Below are 23,735 nucleotides of genomic sequence, written 5' to 3' on the forward strand. Positions count from 1 at the left end.
CCTATCCATATTGACATTGACATAGTCATAGTCTCAACTTCAGGCCCAAAGTTTTTTCCAAGGCATGTCAAGAAAATTTCCAAAACCCGGGAAGATCCTTGACTGATTGGGAATTGTATCCAATATCCAGTTTCAACTTAGAACATAAAAGAGATCTGCTACAATCAGAAATAATCGATACCACCATCTGATGAAAGATAGTTTACAACAATTCTGAATGAGCTATCCCAATTCCAGTTTCCACTTCAGACCCTACATAAAATTTCATTGTGTGTCAGTTTTCTGCCAGTGTTCATTATTAACATTAGTCCAGGCCCACCAATCGCGCGCGAGGCTCAAACTTTCGTAGACAACCCTCGTTTTTTTTTTTTAATAATCTACAATACAATAAAAAAACATCATCATCATCAGTACGAACATGGCAGTTTGAGATACCTGTAATTTTTTTTTTAATTTCAATAATTAGTAAACATAAATAAATTAGTTTACAAAAATTTTTCGAAACCCTGTTTACAAAACAGATTTAACGTAGGAAATACACATTCGCTTAAACTCTGCCATTGTTGCCGCTCGTTTTATTTCCCAGGGCATCGAATTGAAAAAATGTATTCCTTTGTATAGCAACGAGTTCTGCGACCTACTGAATATAAAGTTAGGTGTTCTTGCATCATCCGCGTTTCTAGTATTGTATCTATGAACATCAGAGGAAGAGGAAGTTCAATTCGATCACACAAATATCGAGGCAGCATACTGTTTAAAATTTTAAATATGAACACCATTGTCAAATAGTAAATTCTTTTCTTCACAGATAGCCACTGTAGCGCGTCCAACATCAAATTAGAGGAAGTGTATCTACTACATCTTAAAATCAAACGCATAATTTTATTTTGTAAACGCTGCAATCTCGTTAATTGTGTATTGTTTGCAAGGAATAGGATCGACGAGCAAAAGTCTATGTGCGGTGAGATCAATGATTTATACAATTTAATTTTACTGTTCACCGTCAGTTCTTTTTTCAAACGACACAAAACGCAGTACTTCTTGGCAATATTCTTGATGACATCATTAATGTGAGACTTGAAAGTTAAATTGTCATCAATGATAACTCCTAGGTATTTGATTTCATTCACGCGTTCTAATGTCTCACCATCTATTTCAAAATTTACGTCAATACTGGAGTTTGCTGAAGAAATTAGCATGTATTTTGTTTTGCCAACATTCAATTTCAATTGTTTGAATTTAAGCCACTGAGCCAGAGAATGCAAATCTTCGTTTATGTGTTCCTCGGTTTCTTTTATATTCTTAGCTGCGATCCGCGTATCATCCGCGAACAAATTAATGTCACAATATCGTAAAACCCGTCGCAGATCATTTATATATAAAATAAACAAAATGGGCCCTAAGACACTTCCCTGTGGCACCCCGAGTGAGTTGCCGATGGGATCGGAAAAAGAATTATTTTTTTTTTTATTAATTCGTTTATTTTTACAGGCTCAGTTACTTAAGTTTAAAGGAGCCGAATTCTTAAATATAATTTTAAAACTATATATATAAACAATTTTCTTAGATCTATGGTTAGTAAGGTGGAAAACCGATTACTCGCGGTTTACTCGAGTTTAGGAGGGTGACATATTTTTAGGAGAAGGATGGGATATAAGGAAATTGTAACAATGTTGATGAACACTCATTTCTTAAATCTATTCGTATATCTATAGTGTATTTACATTTCAACTTATTCTACTATTTATAGCAAGGGGACGAATTACCCGCAAAGGAAGGAAAGGAGGGTATAAGGATGTAGGGACAATCACACACGAAGATCTATAGCTTTAAGGAAAACATATATATGGGACATGTAATCAAGGTCTAACCGAGCCAACACATCTCTCACCGGCACATTGGGCTGCCTTCCTCTAGCCCGAAGGGAGTTTTCTAAATTCGATCTGGCAACAAGATACACCTCACACGCCCAAACAACGTGTTCGATGTCGTGGTAACCTCGGCCACAAATGCAGAGATTGCTACCGGCCAGATTGAAACGAAAGAGTAACGCGTCTAACGAACAGTGATTGGACATGAGTCGGGAGAAGGTGCGAATAAAGTCCCGACTCAAGTCTAGACTTTTGAACCACAGTTTGAGGCTAACCTTAGGGATAATCGAGTGAAACCACCGGCCCAATTCATCTTCATTCCACTTGCGTTGCCAGTTAGCGATGGTATTTTTGCGGACTAAAGAATAAAATTCATTGAAGGCGATTTGACGCTGATAAATATCGCCTTCAATTGCACCTACCTTTGCCAATGAGTCAGCCCTCTCGTTACCCGGAATTGAGCAATGTGAAGGGACCCAGACAAAGGTAATGACATAACAGCGTCTGGTTAAAGCACTCAAATTTTCTCGTATTCTCTCAAGGAAGTACGGCGAGTGCTTTTCCGGCCTCACTGAACGGATAGCTTCGACAGAGCTAAGACTATCCGTTACAATGTAATAGTGTTCAACAGGTCGTGAGGCGACGCTGTCCAGCGCCCAATGTACTGCTGCCAATTCAGCAATATACACAGAGCAAGGATTCTGAAGACTGTGGGAGGTGCTAAAAAATTCGTTGAACACTCCAAATCCTGTGGACTCGTTTATAGTGGACCCATCAGTAAAGTACATATTATCACAATTGATACCCCCATACTTTTCATCGAAGATCGTTGGAGCGATCCTCGATCGTTGGTAATCTGAATATCCATGGATATCTTGCTTCATGGACAGATCAAAATGCACAGAGGAATTGATGTAGTCAGGGAAACAAACACGGTTGGGAATATACGAAGAAGGATCAACCTGCATGGAGATGAATTCATGATATGAACTCATGAATCCGGAGTGAAAATTTAGCTCGATCAGCTGCTCAAAATTTCCGATCACCAATGGGTTCATAACCATACACCGGATGAGGAACCGAAGAGATAATAAATTGAAGCGATCTTTTAGTGGGAGTAGGCCTGCCAAAACCTCGAGACTCATGGTATGCGTTGAGGGCATACATCCCAACGCAATACGGAGACAAAGATACTGAATTCGCTCGAGTTTAATGAGGTGTGTTTTGGCAGCTGATTGAAAACAGAAACTGCCATACTCCATCACTGAGAGAATAGTTGTTCGATACAACATTATAAGATCTTCGGGATGGGCTCCCCACCAGGTGCCGGTAATTGTACGGAGAAAGTTTATTCTTTGTTAGCATTTTTTACTCAGATACCTAATATGGGCCCCCCAAGTACATTTGGAGTCGAACCAGACCCCAAGATACTTGAATGACATAGCATGAGTGATCGGTTTACCCAAAAGTTGAAGCTTTGGTTTTGCTGGTCTATGCTTCCTAGAAAAAACCACCATCTCTGTTTTCTCCGTGGAGAATTCGATCCCTAGCCCAATGGCCCAGGTTGAAAAATTGTTCAAAGTATCTTGTAAGGGTCCTTGCAGGTCGGATTCGTTTGGTCCTACGAAAGACACCACTCCATCATCTGCAAGTTGTCTTAGGCTGCAATTTTGTGTAAGGCAATTGTCGATGTCGCTTACATAGAAGTTGTACAAAAGGGGGCTTAAACATGAGCCCTGGGGGAGGCCCATGTAAGAGACCCGACTTACTGCCGAATCTCCGTGAGAAAAGTTCAAATGTTTCTCACAAAGCAAGTTATATAACATATTATTCAATAGAGGCGGCAGACCCGAGAGTGTAATTTGTCTGACAAAACCTCTATTGAAACAGAATCGAAAGCCCCCTTTATGTCCAAGAATACTGAAGCCATTTGTTTTTTTTCGGCGTAAGCCATTTGAATTTCTGAAGAAAGCAACGCAAGACAATCATTCGTCCCCTTGCCCCTGCGGAACCCATATTGTGTATCTGAGAGTAGGCCATTCGTTTCAACCCATCGATCAAGGCGAAACAAGATCATTTTCTCCAACAATTTCCGTATACAAGACAGCATTGCTATTGGGCGGTACGAATTGAAGTCGGACGCGGGTTTTCCGGGTTTTTGAATAGCTATAACTCGTACTTGTCTCCAATCATCTGGAACAATATTATTCTCCAGAAACCGATTGAATAAATTCAACAAGCGATGTTTCGCCACATCAGGGAGATTTTTCAGCAAGTTGAACTTAATTCTATCCGATCCCGGAGCAGAATTGTTACATGAAAGCAGAGCAAGAGAGAATTCTACCATCGAAAACTCGGAATCAAGATCGCACCTATCTTGTGGTATATCTCGAACAATTTTTTGCACAGGAGCGGAATCAGGACAAACCTTCCGTGCAAAATTAAAAATCCATCGATGTGAATATTCTTCGCTTTCATTCGTTGAAGAGCGATTTCTCATGTTTCGAGCCACTTTCCATAATTTTTTCATTGACGTTTCTCGTGACAAACCTCCCACGAAATTTCGCCAATAAGCACGTTTTTTCCCTTTGATTAAGTTTTTAAATTGATCTTCAAGGGCTAAATACGTTTGAAAATTTTCAGGGGTTCCACGTTTCCGAAAAGCTTTGAATGCGTTCGATTTATCCTGATAAAGCTTGGAACATTGGCTATCCCACCATGGATTGGGACGCCTTCGGGAAATGGTGGAACCTGGGATGGGTTTCGTTTGAGCGCGAACCGCGCTGTCATAGATCAAACGAGAAAGGAAGTTATACTCCTCCAATGGAGGTAAACCATCTCTGGAATTGATGGCTAGAGCAATCGCGTCCGCATATTTTTTCCAGTCAATGTGTGTTGTGAGGTCATATGCCATGTTTATGGATTCAGAAGAATTCGACCCAATGGTGATGGAAATTTTGATTGGCAAGTGATCACTACCGTTGGGGTTCTGGATTACATTCCACTTGCAATCTAACGATAGTGAATTCGAGCAAAGCGAGAGGTCAAGAGCACTTGGGTTAGCAGGAGGTTTAGGTACACGTGTTGTTTCCCCAGTGTTCAAAACGGTCATATTGAAGCTGTTACAAAGGTCATATATCAACAATGAACGATTGTCGTCGTACTGTTCCCCCCAGGCAGTTCCGTGAGAGTTGAAGTCTCCCAAGATCAATCGTGGCTCAGGAAGGAGTGAGCACATGTCAATAAGTTGCTTGCGGCTAACCGCAGCTCTCGGAGGCCAATACAAGCTGACAATACAGAGGTCTTTGCCTCTGATGTTTGCATGACAAGCAACAGCTTCGATCCCTCCAATAGGTGGAAGGTCAATTCGAAAAAATGAGTGGCACTTATTGATCCCCAATAGCACCCCTCCGTATCTGTCATCACGGTCCAAGCGTATATTAAAATCGTGGAAAGAGAGATCATCTCGCGAAGAAAGCCAAGTTTCGGACAGAGCAAAAACATCACAATTGGAGTTATGAATTAAAAATTTGAATGTATCCAATTTAGGGATAAGACTACGACAATTCCACTGTAAAACAGTGATATCTCCGACCTCTCTATTTGAATTAGACATCAAGAGAGATAATCATTGCAAGGAGGGGCCATGTTTGCATCAATTGTTGCAAAATTGTCTTTAATACTGGAAGCATTGAGATAACAATGGTTCTGATGGAGTCGGAAACATTAAAACACGTGAAGATTTGATCCACAAGATCAGTCAACTTTATAAATCCCGATTGGGAAGTTGAACTGGACGGAAAAACAGGGACAGTTGGGGTTTTTGATGTCCCCTCGAGTGCTGGGTTGTTCAAAGATGAACTATTCCCACGGAAGCCAGGAGGAACCTGATTTTGCTTGTCCGCTGCACTCGATTTTTTAGGCAAGCTAACTGGGGGTATCACCGGGGGGACTTGTTCTTGAATTTTGGGAGTGGTCACATTTTTGCGCCGGGGATTCCCTTTGAAAATAAGCGGTGAGCCCCCGCTAGCTGTGTCCGCTTCCATTTCATCAACTGGCAACGTAGAGAAAACATTGTGTGTGGAGATTGGTTGTTGTTGTTGCTGGGCCAGTGGAGAAGTGCCCTTTAAAATTTCCGCAAATGTGCGTTTCGAGCGTTCCTTTAAAGAGCGCTTCTGTTTCTCCCAGCGACTCTTGTAAGTTTCACAAGCTGAGAGTACATGTGGAGCTCCTCCGCAATATGGACACTTATGCTCAGTCGCACTGCAGGATTCGCCCACATGTTGCTCTCCGCAAGTGGCACAGCGCTCCTTGTTGGCACAATAAGCTGAAGTGTGGCCAACTGACTGGCATTTTTGGCAAGTCATGGGCTTTGGCACGAAGAGTCGCATAGGCAGCCTCAATTTATCCACCATGACGTAGTCAGGGAGGGCGGAACCAGCAAAAGTTACTCGAAACGAGTCGGACGGCGTGAATTTAGTTTCTCCCCCTTCTTGGGAGACTTTCCCTAGTTGGCGGCAGTCCAAGATTTTAACACTCACCAAAGGGAGTTTTTTAAATTTTCCAAATCCTTCTTTTATCATTTTACACGTCAGACCCGTTTCAGTTACCACCCCCGAGATTTCTACGTCATGGGACGGCACGTAAACACGATACTCTAGGGTGAACCTCTGGTCGATCACAATACCGTTTGCATGTTTCCGGTCACTCACGATAACACGCAGTTTGTTCGGTCTAACTTTTAAAATTTCGATCACGGAGGAGTAGTATCTTGTCAGATCTTTCGTGATCTGAATAACATTCAGTGCTTTTCCGTTTGGTTTGGGCCGGAAGAAAACAACCCAGGGACCAGTTCCAGGTGCATCTTCTGGATAAACCTTGACACGGGGAGAGGATACAACAGAAGAGGAAGACGAGGACGAGGTTGGAACTGGCTCGGAAATATCAGAAGAAGGAAATGAAATCGATGGTGGGTGAGGAGGAGTGGGAGTTTTGGGGAGTTCAGGGAGGAGGGAGGAGGCAATTTTTTTCGAGGGGGGCTTGGTAGGATGAGCAGAATCGTCCCCAGACGAACTACATTCTGTAGGAGGGACTCGTTTATGTTTTTTCCCATTTACTTTTTTTGAATTGGTTTCAGAGTCGGAGGTCTCCATTTCTGGAGATCCTTCATCATTCTCCATTATAATCAATGTTCTAACTAATTTTATAATCTTATATTTATTTTTATTTTATATGTACCTCGTTGCACCAACTCGAACGGCAGACCACGTTGATACAGACGAGATGGTGTATCGGCCAATAATGCGATGAATCGGTATACCTCGGTGATAATACGGCAATGCAAGAAAAACAATGCCGATAATCCGACACCAGCAAAAGGTCACAGCGTCCGCTGTAGCAGCCTTTGTTCTCCGCTGATTGTGGCACTGGTATTCCGCTTCTCCACAGCACGGATCACACGCGACATTCACAAACCCGCTTGGGTGAAAACGAAAGCACTCCACCAGTCACGAAGCCAATAACGGTATTGTTGTAACGGTACAATAGACGCAGACAACTCTACGTCTGGATGCCTCGGCAGCTGGTTAACGAATGTGGAAAAAGAATTATTAAAACGAGTCTTTTGAGTCCTGTCGCACAAATAGCTTTCGAACCATTTGTACGACATTCCATTGCGCTCTAATGTTTGTAACAATAAGGGCCTAGAAATTGTTTCAAAAGCGCGTTTTAGATCCAGAAATACCGCAAATATAGTCTCTTTCGCCTCGATATTCTCTTTCCATTTTGCTAGTACCAGATTCAGCGCGGTTTCACAAGAGTGTCCCTCTCGATATCCCGACTGTTCCGGTATTAGCAAATTGTTGTTATTTACAAAATGCATCAGCTGGACTTTCACAACAAGTTCTAACATTTTTTCTAATATGTGCAACATGTTAATAGGGCGGTACTCTTCGGCTTTATCCGTCCCATTAACTTTGGGGATCGGAATCACAAGGGATTCCTTCCAAACCGTTGGCACGTGCCCAGTTCGTAGAGATTCATTTATTAGGTCCAGTAGATCGCAATCTTGTGTCACTTTTGCGTTGACATTATCGATACCAGCCGATTTTTGCAATGAAAAACAAATATCTCTTAACTCAGCAAAAGTGATGGGTGAAAAACAATCTAGTCTACAATTGATATTAATCGGCTGTATTATTTCGTCAGGTTCACTGACCAAGCCAATACTTTGGTTGATCAGCAGAACACTATTGACGAAATAACTGTTGAATTTATTGGCAATAGTTTGGTCTGACTGTTCTTCTGACCCTTCGAAAACTATGGATCGCGGTACACTATTTTTAGAATTTAATAACTTTTTCAATAACTTCCATAGTTCTTTGCTATTATTTTGATGTTCATCGATTTTCCTCTGTATATATTCACTTCTAGTCCTTTTCAAGACCTGTGAATATATATTCCGCGCGAAGGTGTACCTATTCCAATCATTTTCTAAATTAGTCCTTATAAACTTTCTGTACTTTTTATCTCTTTTGCGTTTGAGACGCAGCAGATCAAAAGAGTACCAGCTGTTCGAATTGTTTAATTCAATATATTTTTCAACCACTAATTTATTGGTACACTCTCTCAGAATATCGGTCAGAACAGCTGCTTTATCATTCAGATGTCCCGCCATTGCTTCAAAATCCAGGCTTGTCGAAACAAGCTGAGACATGGCTTCTTTGGAATATCTATTCCAGTTTTTAATTTTTATTCTATTTCCATCACGGTCATCCTGTTCATTCTCAATGTAAACAAAAATTGTCTCATGATCAGTTATTTTGAATTTGGCCTCTGTAAAAGAGTGGACAGTAGCAAAATTTGAATACACGTGATCTATTAGAGTTCTTCTATATTTAGATATTCTCGTAGCTTCGTTAACAGATTGTTTTAAGGTAAAGTAATGTGATAATTGTTTCAATTGATTCGAACTTCGGACATTAAGCCAGTCAATGTTAAAATCACCAGCAATTATATTTAACTTACTGCAATCAACAATGCTTTCCCACCAGTTTTCCAAAATATCTAGAAAACGCTGGTCACTAGAACTGGGGGAATGATATATAATTCCATAATTCCCCATCTGCATGCCTCTTTCAACTGAAATTGTCAAGAATCAGTTATTTTCAACAGCTTCGTTTAACAGAATGTTGAATTTGACTGATTCTTTTGCCAAAATTGCAACACCTCCAGTGTGTTTGGAGTGCGACAAGCAAAAAGCAACTTTATAGCCCGGAATTTTGTACTGATCATATGATTCTTCATCAATTATGTGAGTTTCAGAAAGAAAAACCATTTGAGGACGCATGTTTTCTACAAGATATCGCATTTCTGCGTAGTTTGTAGGAAGCCCAGCAATATTCAGATAAATTATTGCTAACTTCTTCCCACATATATTTTTTCTAAATTGCTATTTGGTTTGGAAAAAGTTACTTTTGAACAACGTATTTCATCATTTCAAGCTGAACGAACAACGCACCTGCAAAAAAAAAAATTTTTTTTTTGCAGGTGCGTAGTTCATTCAGTTTGTGTTTCCATTTCAACGTGAATAGTTTACACTGGAATTGAATTTTCTCATTTGGCTACCGCTCGAAGTCTCTGAGATCCAGAATAAATATTAAATTTAAAATTCAGTAACATCATCAGGAAGAAGAGAACTATGGAATATCGGCGAAGAACCATCCCAGATGCCATATTTTGCCATTATTCGTGGTCATGTTTGCCCAGCTTGACCCCTTATCTGGACTTCATATCCAGACCTAAGCACCTTATTCCCCCTCTAATCAGCTATGATATACTATTGCCAATGAATCTCCGTAAGCTGGTAAGGAGACCCGTATAACGCATTGAAGCTTTATGTTGGAGCCGTCTCGGTCAGTTCCCAACCTGTCACTAACCGAACCCGGCCTGGAACGTGGTAAAATACACTCTTCCAGGAAGCTCATAAATGCTAACAGCAACACGTAATCATTCTTCGAGATATCAATCTCATATTTCTTCCACTCCCTGATCTTGATGCTAGCTGCTAGCTACCGTTTGCTATTATTGATGCTGCTTGCACCTTAGTGATGTGGGTGATGGCTTCTACGCTTCAATGTTGCCAAGACCTCGCCGCAGAGTATGTGTGGGTGGGTGAGAACGATGAAGTCTCTATTCTGGAGCCGAATGAAGAAAAATTCACCTCATTCAATGGGTGGCAACTTCGAAGATTACATCCTATCACGGCGTCTAAGCCGGGAAAATGATTATGCGAAACTTAGCACTGCGAATAATGTACGGACTTTTTGTTACGTGTGCAATCACTGCAAGCAAATTTGGGCAGGAGTTATTTTTACGCTTGCATAAATTGGGAAATCAGTACTCAATATTCGATTGCATAACAAGCTGAAATACTTTTTTTTCTTTATTATAGTGACTTTCAACACATTTCAGCTGGTTCGTCACTTATACTTCCATTTTTGGAAGAATGTCGGGAGTGAGAATTGAACTCGTGATCTCTGCGTGAGAGGTATGGATGTTAAGCTGAAATACTTATTTCGCTCCACTTTGGCTTTCTTTAAATATCACAATGAATGGTAACGATAAATTTAGGAAATTTTTCAAACCAATCGATATCGATACACAAAGAGTTGATTAACTACCAGATGGATTGAAACATTAGCTGCCCAATATGAGAAAATAGGGCTTCGGTTTAAACTAACCGTTTCCGATTCAAATTGTCTCTCTTTTTTAGGTTATCAAAATTATTCCATTAAATCTGAATCCGGATCAATATCCCCAAGTATTCATCTGCCAATAATATTAGTCTATTTCTTCCAATACAACATCTATTTTCGGGGGTCTTCGTAGCCTAATTGGTTGCGTGTCCGCTACTAAGCGAACAATCATGAGTTTATAACTCAGAATCCTCAACCCAGCCTCTCACTCCACATACGATCGATCTGCTGCATCGGTAATTGGTGCTACTTTTAAACACAACAATGCAAGCCTCATTATCCCGCTGTGTCCAACTGTGAACATTCAAACAATAGGAATATTCTTACGCCGGAAAATGCGACATGTGTTGTGTATCGATAGAATAGGAATATTCTAACCCCTAACCGGCTAATGTATAATAGATAAAAAAATATGTATCGATGAGATAGGAAAACTCTTACTCCTAAATGGCTATTGTGTAATATACAACATGAGAAAAATGTACACGATAAATTCAGCTCTGCTACAGCTGAATTGCTAGATGAGCCTAATAATAAAAATAAACAGATGGGATAAAAAAAACCTCTTTTTTCGTCCTCGTTGAACTCAATGTGTTTCAAGGAGAAGAAAAAAGAGAAAAAGAGAACTCAGTTTGTTCTATTATTTGAACGTTTTTATTTGATTGATTGAAGAGTTGTATCATGTCATCATCAACTTCCTCCCTTCAGAAAACAGTGGATAGTTTCATTGATATATTATTTCACAGAAAGTATTGGATAGGAACAATTGATATGAAAACCACATATGTGTTCCTCAGTTCACCGATCACTGTGCGCAACCTGTCACGAGAAACAAGACATATAAGCTCTTTGAATTCCGAATAAATAATCGAACGGAAAAACCATCAACTTCCGTTGGTACGTGAAGCTGAAAATAATACGATTAAAAAGTCAAAACGGTTCGATCAAATGTTCTTCATACACGCGCTTCCGCGGAACGAAAGCTGCATCTTGGAGCAGATTATGGAAACTGTCCCAATGAGTAATGTACCTGTATAGAATGCCCCATCTGTTGTCGAGTCTATCAGGTGGATCTCAACTTACCCAAAGCTGACAGTCAGGTGGATGAGACGCCTTAAGACGCTTGACATAAGAGCGGAAGTGAGTGTGAGTTTGGATACTTGTCAACTAACGACAGTTTATCAGAACAAGATGATTATATCCTCAGAAATTTCTGGTACCACAAAGTAACACCACTTTGAAATCGAACCTTTTTTTTTTATCGGCAATCAGCAAATGTGACAAATTGATACTTCGATATATTGATTCTCCTTCCCCCAATTCCGCCCCAAAATTCACTTCCATCTTGGAAACATTGTTTCGTTTCCCGGAATATCGCATTGACGTGTTGATTGCCAATATATTGCTGCTTTGTCAACAATGTACAACGGGCTCGGATTCGAACAGGTGTGGAGCAAGTTAAATTCAGTTTCCGCAAGGGGCAGGGGGCGTCACCGAAAGCTCCAAACATCCGCCACTCGGTTGGCGGTATAAATATTTCACACTTCGTTTCCCGTGCTCTTCCGATCTGGGTAGCTTCCCTTTCAAAGGGGGATGTGTTTTTGGCACCGGTTTTTGTTTTCAATATAACTTTCGCGCGATGACGTAGTGTAACATGTTGACAAAATCAGACACGTACGGATGCGAATCGATTCGTGGCACGTTTGCACGATTTTCTGATTGAACGATATATATGCTGCCTGGTTTAAGATGTTTATACCTGTTTTATGTGCACGCTTAAAATGACGTTGTGGTATCTGTTTCTTTAGAGATTTTCGTTGAAAATCATAGACTATATCATCACGATTGTGTGTTTGAATAGTATTTGAAATGAGAACATATTTTTCAATACTAAGATTTTTGAATTTCATTGATTTGTGAAATTAGGGTTGATTAGGGTTGAGAAAACGAACGTTATTTTCGATAACGCCTTTATCAAATCGATAGGGTTCTTAAAAGCTTCATACCCAGATTCATAGATTTTCGAGCGGTTGTGGACACAATGTCGACCGAGTGACGGAAAATGCTACAAAAGTGCTGGAATCTTACCCCGCCTTGCCTCCCACAGGCAGCACTGCCCACAGTCTCAGCTATAATCACAATAAAACTACACGAATTAAGCGAATGGCCATCACTGCAGCACTGCAGAGTTTTTTTTCCTCGTTGATCTGTCACAACAACACATCATAACGGTTGGTGAATCGAGAAACATACATTGTAAGTATAGAAAATTACCTTAATTATCACTTTAAATTTCATTTGGTTTATTTTAGGTTGCATTGAACAAAGTACCGGATAACATAGGAGATGATTAAAATAGGCGAGTAAATCAAATTTCATCACATTATCGTGTCATTTCTCGGTTGAAAACATATGTTCTGTTTATCCGCTATTGGATTTGATAGCGGAGTGAAATGAATTATTATTGATTATTTGTATATTTTCAGGTTATTATACATTGATGGGAGCTGTTAGCAGAACTCAATTAACAGAGGGTAAATAGTGTATGTGGAATTCGTAGGTTTCATGTTACGAGATAATCCATTCAACCGACAGTTGGACCGTTCCCTTATTCCCGAATCAATGAAATTAGATATGCTAATCATTTTGTTTATTTCCAGATATTTTTTCATAATGCCATTCATCCCATCAGCATCAGCTGGAGTCAGTTTATACTGGTGAGTACCAAAACATTATTTTTTGTGTTATGAAGGAAATCGATTTCACTTATCGTTAAAATCCTTGTATACCTCATAAACTAATTGTTTTATTCATTATCAGATATTTTACACAAATTGCCATCCAATGCCCCCAACATAACAAAAGTCATATTAAATATAAATGAGTGACATAATCTTTCTTCTGGATAATTTTTATGTTTTGTGTATTGAGAGAAATCGATTTTACTAGCCGTTAAAACGGTTCCTTGTATACCGTGTATACTAATTATTTATTTTATTTCCAGTTATTTCTTCATATTGTCAATAATCACCCCAACACCAGCAGAATTCATAGTAAATACTTGTGAAAACCATGAATTCATTTCAGCATAACTGTTACGTTTTCTGAGGTGAATCGATTCAATCGACATTTGAGATGGTTTCTTATTCCGAGGATCAAGGATCCATTTTTCGTTATTGTTATCTGAAACATTAGATGTACTTGTATTGCATGATAATAATTTTATTTGTTTTCTGGCATTTCATCACATTACCTTCCAACATCCCAGCATCATCAGGAGTCATAATTAATACTGGTGGGTAATGCAAATTGATGTTTGTATAATGATTGTTATGTTATGAGGAGAATCGATTTTACTAATCGTTAAAACAGTTCTCGTATAGTAATTATTTTATTTCTTATAAGGTTTAAAGAACTGTTTGTATATCAGGTATTTCAAAAACGATTTGAATATTTTAAATATTATTAATTTACATTTTTTAAAGATGACAATAATCAACAACAGGTTTAAACTAAATATGTTCCATTTTGTTTTATAATTTGGTACCAAATTTCCGTCCCATTTCGGTCCGATTCTTAAAATTTTTTCACCAGCAAAATAATAGGCCATAGATAGGAACAAGTGGCAATCATTTGGTGCCGGATTAGGACTCTGAGGTTCCAACTAAACTGCTTGATGTTGTCTTGATGAAACATAATTCTAACGCTAGCTAATATAACCCAATGAGACTTATACAATGAATTATATGCATAACTACAGCCATTTACTAGAGAAATAATATAATTCTATCTGCTTAACCTAACACATAAAAATAAAAAAACAGGAAGTGGGTTATATCTATGGTATAACCGCAAGGGTGACATAGGACTATCGTTGATTTAGAGATCATTTGTATGAAGTTGAATCTGAATTCATTCTGAATGAATGAATATTTGGAGAACTTCGAAAACGAGAGCGTTACGTTGGAGGCACAAGGTTTTATGCATCCAATATTGGATACGGAAATATCCTACTGATGGGGAAGAATAATCTTCAGAAGCTATCCTGTTGATTGCGATTGATTGAAAAATCACAAAACATAATGTATTTGGTCACAGTGTTACATGGATAGAAAACATTAAAATCTCTCTCTGAAACATATGAAATATGAAAAACTCTTTCATATGGATGCAATTTTAAATTCCCAGAGGAACTGGCAGATTATTTTCAGTAACGATTAGATATTTCCACATTTTCCTCGATACTGGAAGCCCACCAGTTGTTAATGCCAACTCGATAACCACCTGTTAATAGCCGCGCGTGTATGTGTGTGTAGCGATGTCTTCCCAGGGAACCGTTTGTGGCATCACTCTTCTCCTGATAGATTCCCTTCTGGCCTAGGGTGCACAAACAGGCTCTTGGTGACACCGTTCATCCGCGCTTTCATGATAAACGAAGAGCTTCACCACAACAGCGACAACATGCTCCAATCGCTGTTCAATTAGAACTGAGTGGATTTCCGAGCGGCGCTCGCTTATATACCGATTGGTGATTTCAATAGCCTGTTTTGAAAGTAATTTAAGACTATTGAAACAAGTTTTTGGATCAGAAAGTAACAAGTATAGAACGCGTAGACATTTTATCTTTCGAATGAAGTGTTTATCATACCATTTCGTTCAGTTGTTTAGGAGCTATTAACACTCAAAATCTCGGTCTCCGGCGTAACGCTTTCGTTTTCGAAACATTGATTTTACACCCCGGTATAGAAATGAAAGACGTAGTCCTACGTCAAAAAACTAATTCATTGTATCTTTTTGTTTCAGATTGATAATTCGACGCAAAGAATAGACACGTCGTTGCATTGAAACAAATGCTGGAAGCCAACGCTTGACATTCTAAAGGGTGTGTCACATCAAATTGCATCACGGAAAAAACGCTGTAGAAATTCGCCCAGTAGACCGATCCTTTTGAAAATTTTAGACAGTAAAATAAAAACTATTAAACAACTTTTGGCATTTTCTTTTTATTCATACTTCGAGCCCAAGCCCGTATGCCCGTACCTTCTTCTTTACCCCGTCCATAAGGTTCTGTACAACGTCAGGTTGTAGTTTTTTTTGAACAGAAATCCATTTTCTCTTGAAGTCCGCCTCCGATTTGACAACTTTTGGGTTCTTCCGGAGGGCCTGCTTCATAATCGCCCAATATTTCTCTATTGGGCGAAGCTCCGGCGCGTTGGGCGGGTTCATTTCCTTTGGCACGAAGGTGACCTCGTTGGCTTCGTACCACTCCAACACGTCCTTTGAATAGTGGCACGAAGCGAGATCCGGCCAGAAGATGGTCGGGCCCTCGTGCTGCTTCAATAGTGGTAGTAAGCGCTTCTGTAGGCACTCCTTAAGGTAAACCTGCCCGTTTACCGCTTGCCACACCATGTACTTTTTGGCAAACTTGGATAGTTTCTGCTTGCGAATCTCCTCCGGAACGCTGAATTTGTCCTCTGCGGAGAAGAACAACAGGCCCGGCAGCTGACGAAAGTCCGCTTTGACGTAGGTTTCGTCGTCCATTATCAGGCAATGCGGCTTCGTCGGCATTTCGGTGTGCAGCTTCCGGGCTCGCGTCTTGCCCACCATGTTTTGCCTTTCGTCGCGGTTAGGAGCCTTCTGAACCTTGTATGTACGCAGGCCCTCCCGCTGCTTGGTCCGCTGGACGAATGAACTTGACAAATTCAGCTTATTGGCGACATCCCGGACCGAACTTCTCGGATCACGTCTAAACTGCTTAACTACGCGCTTGTGATCTTTTTCACTGACGGAGCATCCATTTTTGCCGTTCTTCACCTTCCGGTCGATGGTTAGGTTCTCGAAGTATCGTTTTAGTACTCTGCTGACCGTGGACTGGACGATTCCCAGCATCTTACCGATGTCCCGATGTGACAACTTCGGATTCTCGAAATGAGTGCACAGGATTAATTCACGACGCTCTTTTTCGTTCGACGACATTTTTCCAAATTCACGAAAAATTGACAGTGAAGCATGGCCAACGTGATCTATACACTCTTATCTGATTATAAGCGGAAGCTGAAGATATAATTCCTAAACATTAAATTTCTACAGCGTTTTTTCCGTGATGCAATTTGATGTGACACACCCTTTACGGTAGCTCACAGCGCTTTAAAACTCATAGTGCTTTAAATAACTAATATTTGTCGTCATTTGAACTGCAAATTCTATTAATTCTTTTCTTTTTTTCAGAACTTGTATAGATGAAGTTCATCATTGATCTGAATCACTAGGAGAGGAGAGGACTATAGAAGATTTTTTAATACTTTTGCATTATCATAACGACTCAGTAATTGCTAACAGGAATCATAGAAAAAAAATCAATAATGATACTAATTAATCATCACTAATCATCACATCTAATGATTCATTTTATTTTTTTATTTTTATTAATTATTTATACACGTTATGAAAAACAAAATTCATTTTCTCCGTCTGTGGAAATCCATATTTCAAAAGAGATAAATTCATTTGTTAGTTTTTGGATTTCAAAAACAGAATTGATTTGTGATTTTTAATAAATAGAAAAGGTTCTCTAATTTGTGCAATATGTATATGTACAAAAAAATAGTCATTGACATTGAGTAATAACTAAACAAATTCATACTAAATGAATAAAAAATAGCTTATATAGCACATATAGAAATACATTATAAAACATTAGATTATAACTCTTACCTTATAATCATAAAAAAACATCATTTGTTAAATGATGTTAAAACCATGTAATACATAAAAAAATATTCACGAAAAACTAGTAATGTATAGAGAAGAAGAAATATATTTTTAACAAGAAAAAAATTGTATATGGTAGGATATTATTCAAATAGCTGGTTAATTGATAATTGTATTTCAAATTGTGTGTTAGCTTAAAATAATTGCTTTTATGATGAATAAATTACTTTTTATTCATCAACGATATTTTTTAGTTTCATTTTATTTTCGTTCCCTTGAAATCAATAGAGCTATAATAAGGGTCGAGCAGTTTTCCGTTCGGTCGACACGGTGCCAGATTGGCACAGGTTTGGCTCGTAATTGGTTGTCAAATAAGAAGGATAGGTCGACAAAATCATTGCAAAATGGCACGACATCGGTACCGTTGTCGACACCATTTGTTGGGACCGATTTTGCACAACAATGTAGACTGGGTAGTTTGTGATGTTCTGAACAAAATAGTCAAATTATCTTGCCATAACATAACTTACTTTCCATTCATCGTTACGGTATGCCGGGACAAGTTGAAGGTTTGTTGAAATTTGAATTATTAGATGTACCGGTAAGTTTCTTCGGTTTTACAACAGATGGCGTGTGTTACGGCCCAGACAGGCAGACAAATGAAAAACAACAGATAATTTATTTAATTCATAAACACTTTATTCACCACATAAAAAAACTATAAAATACGTAACACTAAACACACTAAACACACTAGAAGCACTCATCCAGAGAAAACGAGAATAATTAGTGCAGTTATATAGTAATTTTTTTTTCTTGTCACTTACCTTTTATCGTCGTCCACCCATGCCCAGAACAATCACCTGAAAGGATAATTATTGATTGCACATAATTGGACAACACAGATTACTTACCACTAGCGGTGCACGACAACACAAAACAAACAATCACAACATACAAAACAATAACAAGCAAATTGTCAATAGATAAGAACGGATGGAAACGGATTCGCTATACAATGAGTAATTTTGTTATAGCGAATATTCCAGACGCAATCCAAACAAAGAATGACTATGGGATCGATCGTATAAAAGGGCACTAAATGTTCAGAACAGAAGTCCTCATACCGGTTTGGCATTCGTGACGAACGGTCGATTTGAATTTTGCTTCGGTGTTCTAAATAAAATCATAACGGGTTAAGTTGTAGTAGGCGTGTTTGTTCACGTTATTCAGTGCAAGAAATAGAAGCAGTGATTAAAAAAGAAAAACGTAGAGGGACGAGTGCGCCATGAGTAGGAGAAAGAAAAAGAGGAGTTCGACTTTCTCCACTGAGAAGCAGGGAGGTCCCTGCCATACAGATAAACGGTCAAAAACAGTTAGAAGCAGAAGTGATCGCTCTGACATGGGCTCGCAGTACATTAGTGAAACAGCGTCGAATTGCAGTGCTGAGAACGATATTAATATTGGTGAACGACAATCCACTAGTGTAGCAGTGCCTACTGTGATGAAACTTCCACCAATTGTGGTTAAAAATGTTCCGTTAGACGAACTTATACGCAAGGAGCTGGAATTGACAGGTGGTTCGTTTTCGACAGTATGAGGATGAGGCATAGAAGATGCGGGAGGGGATGAAAAATGACAGCGACTTTTTTGTTTTCCAAAACTGCTACAGTGGTATTTATGCTCGTGAAGGGAAAAAATTGAAGATTTTCGGAAAAAGAAACATAATAGTGCGAAACTGAGAAAAAAGTCACAGTAAGTAATTCAACAATGTACACATTCTAGAATTTCATCACTGCAATGAACGCACATTCTTTTTCCCTTCATTTCAGATGCCGTATGATTGCGCGGTGAAAGGATGTGGAAACAAGGCTCTACTTACAAAATGTGATCCGGACATTGTTTATCACACTTTCCCAAAAAGCGGAGAGAGATTAGGAAGATGGATTAATTACTGTGGCCAATCAGAAAACTGGAAACCTCTGAAAAAGCAGGGTATCTGCTCGCGACATTTTCATGCAAGCAGTTATGATGAGCGGTATCGGATACGTCACCAGCTTATTGGTGCGAAGCAATGTAGGATGCTGCTTTCTAATGGTACTTTCTGTTTTGTAAATTCTAAAATATTTGTACAGAGCATGATTGACATTGCTTTTAGCCATTCCCACAATACATCGCCCGAATTTTCCTAGTGAGACCATTGCATGTTCCCTGGATGTCGTGACCACTGAAGATCACGAAAATCCATCATTTGAATTATGTAAGTAAAAGCGTTTACAAAATAGCGGTTATTACATTGAAAAACAATGAATTTTTTTCTTCTACACAAGCTCTACAACACACTAGATTTGATGAAAAAAGAGAAAACAATCTGAATACTTCCAATGTGTTCAATTTGGAGTTAAACTCAGCTTTGGCTACTATTGAAGAACTGAGAAAGAAGATAGAGGAGTTGGAAAAACACAAAACGCAAACAGCGGATAAAATTTTGGAGTTGAACAGTACATTAGTAGCACAACGCCAGCAAATTGAACTACTCAAAAAAGCAAATATGATGTTGTCATTGGAGAAAGAAAAAAATATGAAATCGTTCAGTAAGCAGTTGAAAGAACTTAAAAAGAAAACCACAATTTGTGAAACGGAACACATAAATAACACACAACTTATCAAACATGTACAAAAAATGTTGGATGGTGTTCTAACAAGGAATCAATTAGATGTTATCCTTGGGCGCAAGCAGAAGCCACGTTGGACTCCGGGTGAAATTTCGACAGCCTTTGCTATTCGCTGTCTTAGCAAGCGATGTTATAAGTTTATTCGCGAAGATTTGCGCATTCCATTGCCAGGACTCACAACGCCCAATAACCATGCCAATCATTTAGATCTGTGTAGCGGTTTACTGTCCGATATCATCAGATATATGTACATTGTTGGCTTGGAAATGCAAGAAAAGCAGCTGGAATGCGTTATAACATACGATGAAATGAGCGTGCGTCAACTCATCGAATACGATAAAAAAAATGGATGAGATTGTTGGACCGTACAAATATGCACAAGTAATCATGGTACGTGGATTGTTTGCAAGTTGGAAGCAAATTGTGTTCGTTGCTTTTGACCAGCCAATGACAAGGCAAATTCTTCAGAAAACAATCTGTGAGTTACACGCAATCCGTTACAACGTAGTTGCGATTAATTCGGACAATGGACCTGGAAACGTAATGCTGCGCAAAAATTTGGGAGTGACCTTAGATAGATCGTATTTTGAACATCCTGTCACAAAAGAGAATATTTATGTGTTCGGAGATAGTCCACATAACTTGAAGTTGTTGCGAAATTGGTTCGTTGGAGAGGGAATTCTCTGGAAAAACTTCAATATTAACTCTAGGTTAATTAGGGCCATCATTGAGGACAGGTCCTATTGTGAACTAACTCCGCTTTTTGCTCTTAATTATGGACACATCAATCTGACATCTCTTGAAAAACAGAACGTTGCAAAGGCGCCTCAACTTCTGTCTCACACAACATCAACTGTTCTGAAACAACGATTCAAAAATACAGCCGAAGAAGAAGAAGTCAGTATTGTAGCAGAATTCATAGAAAATTGTAATAGCTGGTTCGATATTTTCAACTCATACAATCCATTCGCACCAGTTGAAATGAAGAAATCTTATTCTGCCACTGATTACCAACTCCAAGCGTTGGACCAGATGATGCAAATGATGCAAGATTGTCGACCCATCAACAAAAGCGGGAAAGTCTATATGACCCTAACAACATTTCAGCAGTCGATCATAATGTCGATAAAATCGCTGAAATGCTTGTTCGCAGATATGAAACGAAAATATGACATAAAATTTATTTCAACATTTAAGGTAAGCGTAAATCTCTTTGAATAAATATATTAAGCCTTCCTATAAATCTATATATATTTTCAGTTGAACCAAGATTTACTTGAGAATCTATTTTCTCAAATTCGTTCCAGAGGGGGTCTGAATGATAGGCCAGCTCCCCTGGACGTTATACGCCGAATACGCCTAATAATTCTCGGAAGAACTCCTGGAATCACACAAAACAACGTGAATACATACGACCAGAAGAATATATCTCACGTAGAGGACAACTATATCACGACCACGTTGTTCCAAAAAGCTGATATACAGTTGCTGGAAAATTCAGATTTGGCTGATGCGGAAGATTCTTCAAATCAACAATCTGATGAATGTAAGTATCCTGAAATGAGAGATGATAACTTCATGTAATCAAATTTTTTTTTCCTGCTGTTTTAACATTCACTGTCTACGACGATAACACTTGCCTTGAACATCATTACCGACCTCGGTTATGCAAAACAATCAAGAAAAGGATGGTTTTGCATATCTTTTAGGTTGGGTCGCATTTAAGTTGAAAAAAACACACCCAGACCTTGGAGATAAAACGAGCAATCTGTCTAATCGTGATGTTCCTCCTTTTTTAGCTAATTTGTCCTATGGTGGCTTAACTGTACCATCTGCAGCATTTCAAGTCGTTGGATTAGAAATGGAAAAAACCTTTGTTTCAAATTTAGGAGTTAATGGGTTCAATTTCAAGAAAGATGTGGTTGGCCACCATTGTAAAACGAGTTCTTGAAGCTTATCCGAACTTCGATCCTACTATAGTCAAAACCTATATTAAAATAAGAACAATCGCTAGACTACGCTATTGCAATCTTCAATTGCAAGGGCTTCTAATGACTAGAGGGAATAACACAGATTTTTGTATAAATCGCAAACGAAGGAGTGGAGGAGCTGAAACTCGGAAAGATGTTAAAAAATACAAAAAGTTGAGCTCACAATACAGTAGAACTGTACATATTATAGATAATACATTTTAAAAAACAACGAACAAATTGTTATATTATCTTAGTAAAACATAGCAACACATTGTTTTATTCATGTCCACCACTGTTTACAATCTCTAACTCCAACTTATTGAAAACAAATTAGACGTATGTAATTATATTCGACCTCTGGCTACTCTTATGGCTAAGTCCCAAAAACAGTGTATACGATGTATATGGTCCATTGCAAGAATGTTTCTTGACATCAATACACTTCTAAATTCTCTTCTTGTGACTGCATACTTCCTCTTTTTTTAATGGCAAATATTATTAAAATTTCAGCAATCTCACATTGAAATAGAAAATGGTGTGAGCCTCATATATAATCGATTTTCAAAATTGTGCATCGATTACTCCAGTCCGATCAAACACACCTGAGCTGCTGCGAAAACCTCTAGCGGCTCTACAATATAAAAAAAAACAATTAATAACTTGTCTCAAATATTCTATTTTAACTTACCATATTGTAAGTAATTGAAACAATGATTTGCATTGCTGTTAGGGCTGACGACGTAGAACAGCAAACGCTTCATACAGTGGGATACACATCATTTCATCCACGCAATTCAAAAGCAAACTGGCAGCAAACTCACTGCAAAACATTTGCACGCGCAATCCAAACTATTGCGAAAACCTCTAGGGGTTCTGGAAACAAAACGACAATTAATAACTTTCCTCAAATACTCCATTCTTACTTACCATATGTAGAATTTCAACAATCATATGCATGATTTCTAGCTCTTTGTTTTGCTTCCTTTCCTCGTTTATGGCGCAGACCCGTCGATTCATGACAGCCAAATAGCTCTTGGTTTTTAAAACCGTTTGGCCGCTGTCAACCCGAACTCAAGTAATGGCCGAACAGCAATTCTGACATACCGTTCCACCTTATTGTACCGCCTTGCTTATACGGAAGTTAAAATTTAAAACTGTTACGGCCGAATACAAATTGTGTCGTATCGGAATAAAAGTTATTGTCAAAACGAAGCAAGATTATGACAAGGTGAAGGATTTTCTTTCTCAAATTAAGGCTGAGTTTTTCAGTTACGATATACCTAGTGAAAAGCCTTTTACGGTGGTGTTGAGAGGTCTGCCTAATATTGGTACAAGTGAAATAGCAGTAGAGCTATCTGAACATTTTAAAGTTCAACCACTCGCAGTTTATCGTATGACTCGTCGCGATGAAGAAACGAAAGTGTTTAAAGACAGTCTTTACCTCCTTCATTTCAAAAAAGGAACAGTCACGCTTAGTTCACTCCAAGCAATCAGATCGCTTTTCTCAATAATCGTGAAGTGGGAACCTTACCGCGGTGGTCGCCGTGACATAACACAGTGTCAACGATGCTTAAACTTCGGACATGGAACAAAAAATTGCAACCTCCTTCCCCGTTGCTCAAAATGTGCTCAAAAACATGCTACATCCAGCTGTATGCTTGTGGAAGCCGAAAAATTCAAATGCGCAAATTGTGGTGGAGATCATCAAAGCTCAAATCATTCATGTCCGAAACGCGAGGATTACAAACG

The sequence above is a fragment of the Toxorhynchites rutilus genome, chromosome 3 (assembly GCF_029784135.1).
Source record: "Toxorhynchites rutilus septentrionalis strain SRP chromosome 3, ASM2978413v1, whole genome shotgun sequence".
NCBI lineage: Eukaryota > Metazoa > Arthropoda > Insecta > Diptera > Culicidae > Toxorhynchites > Toxorhynchites rutilus.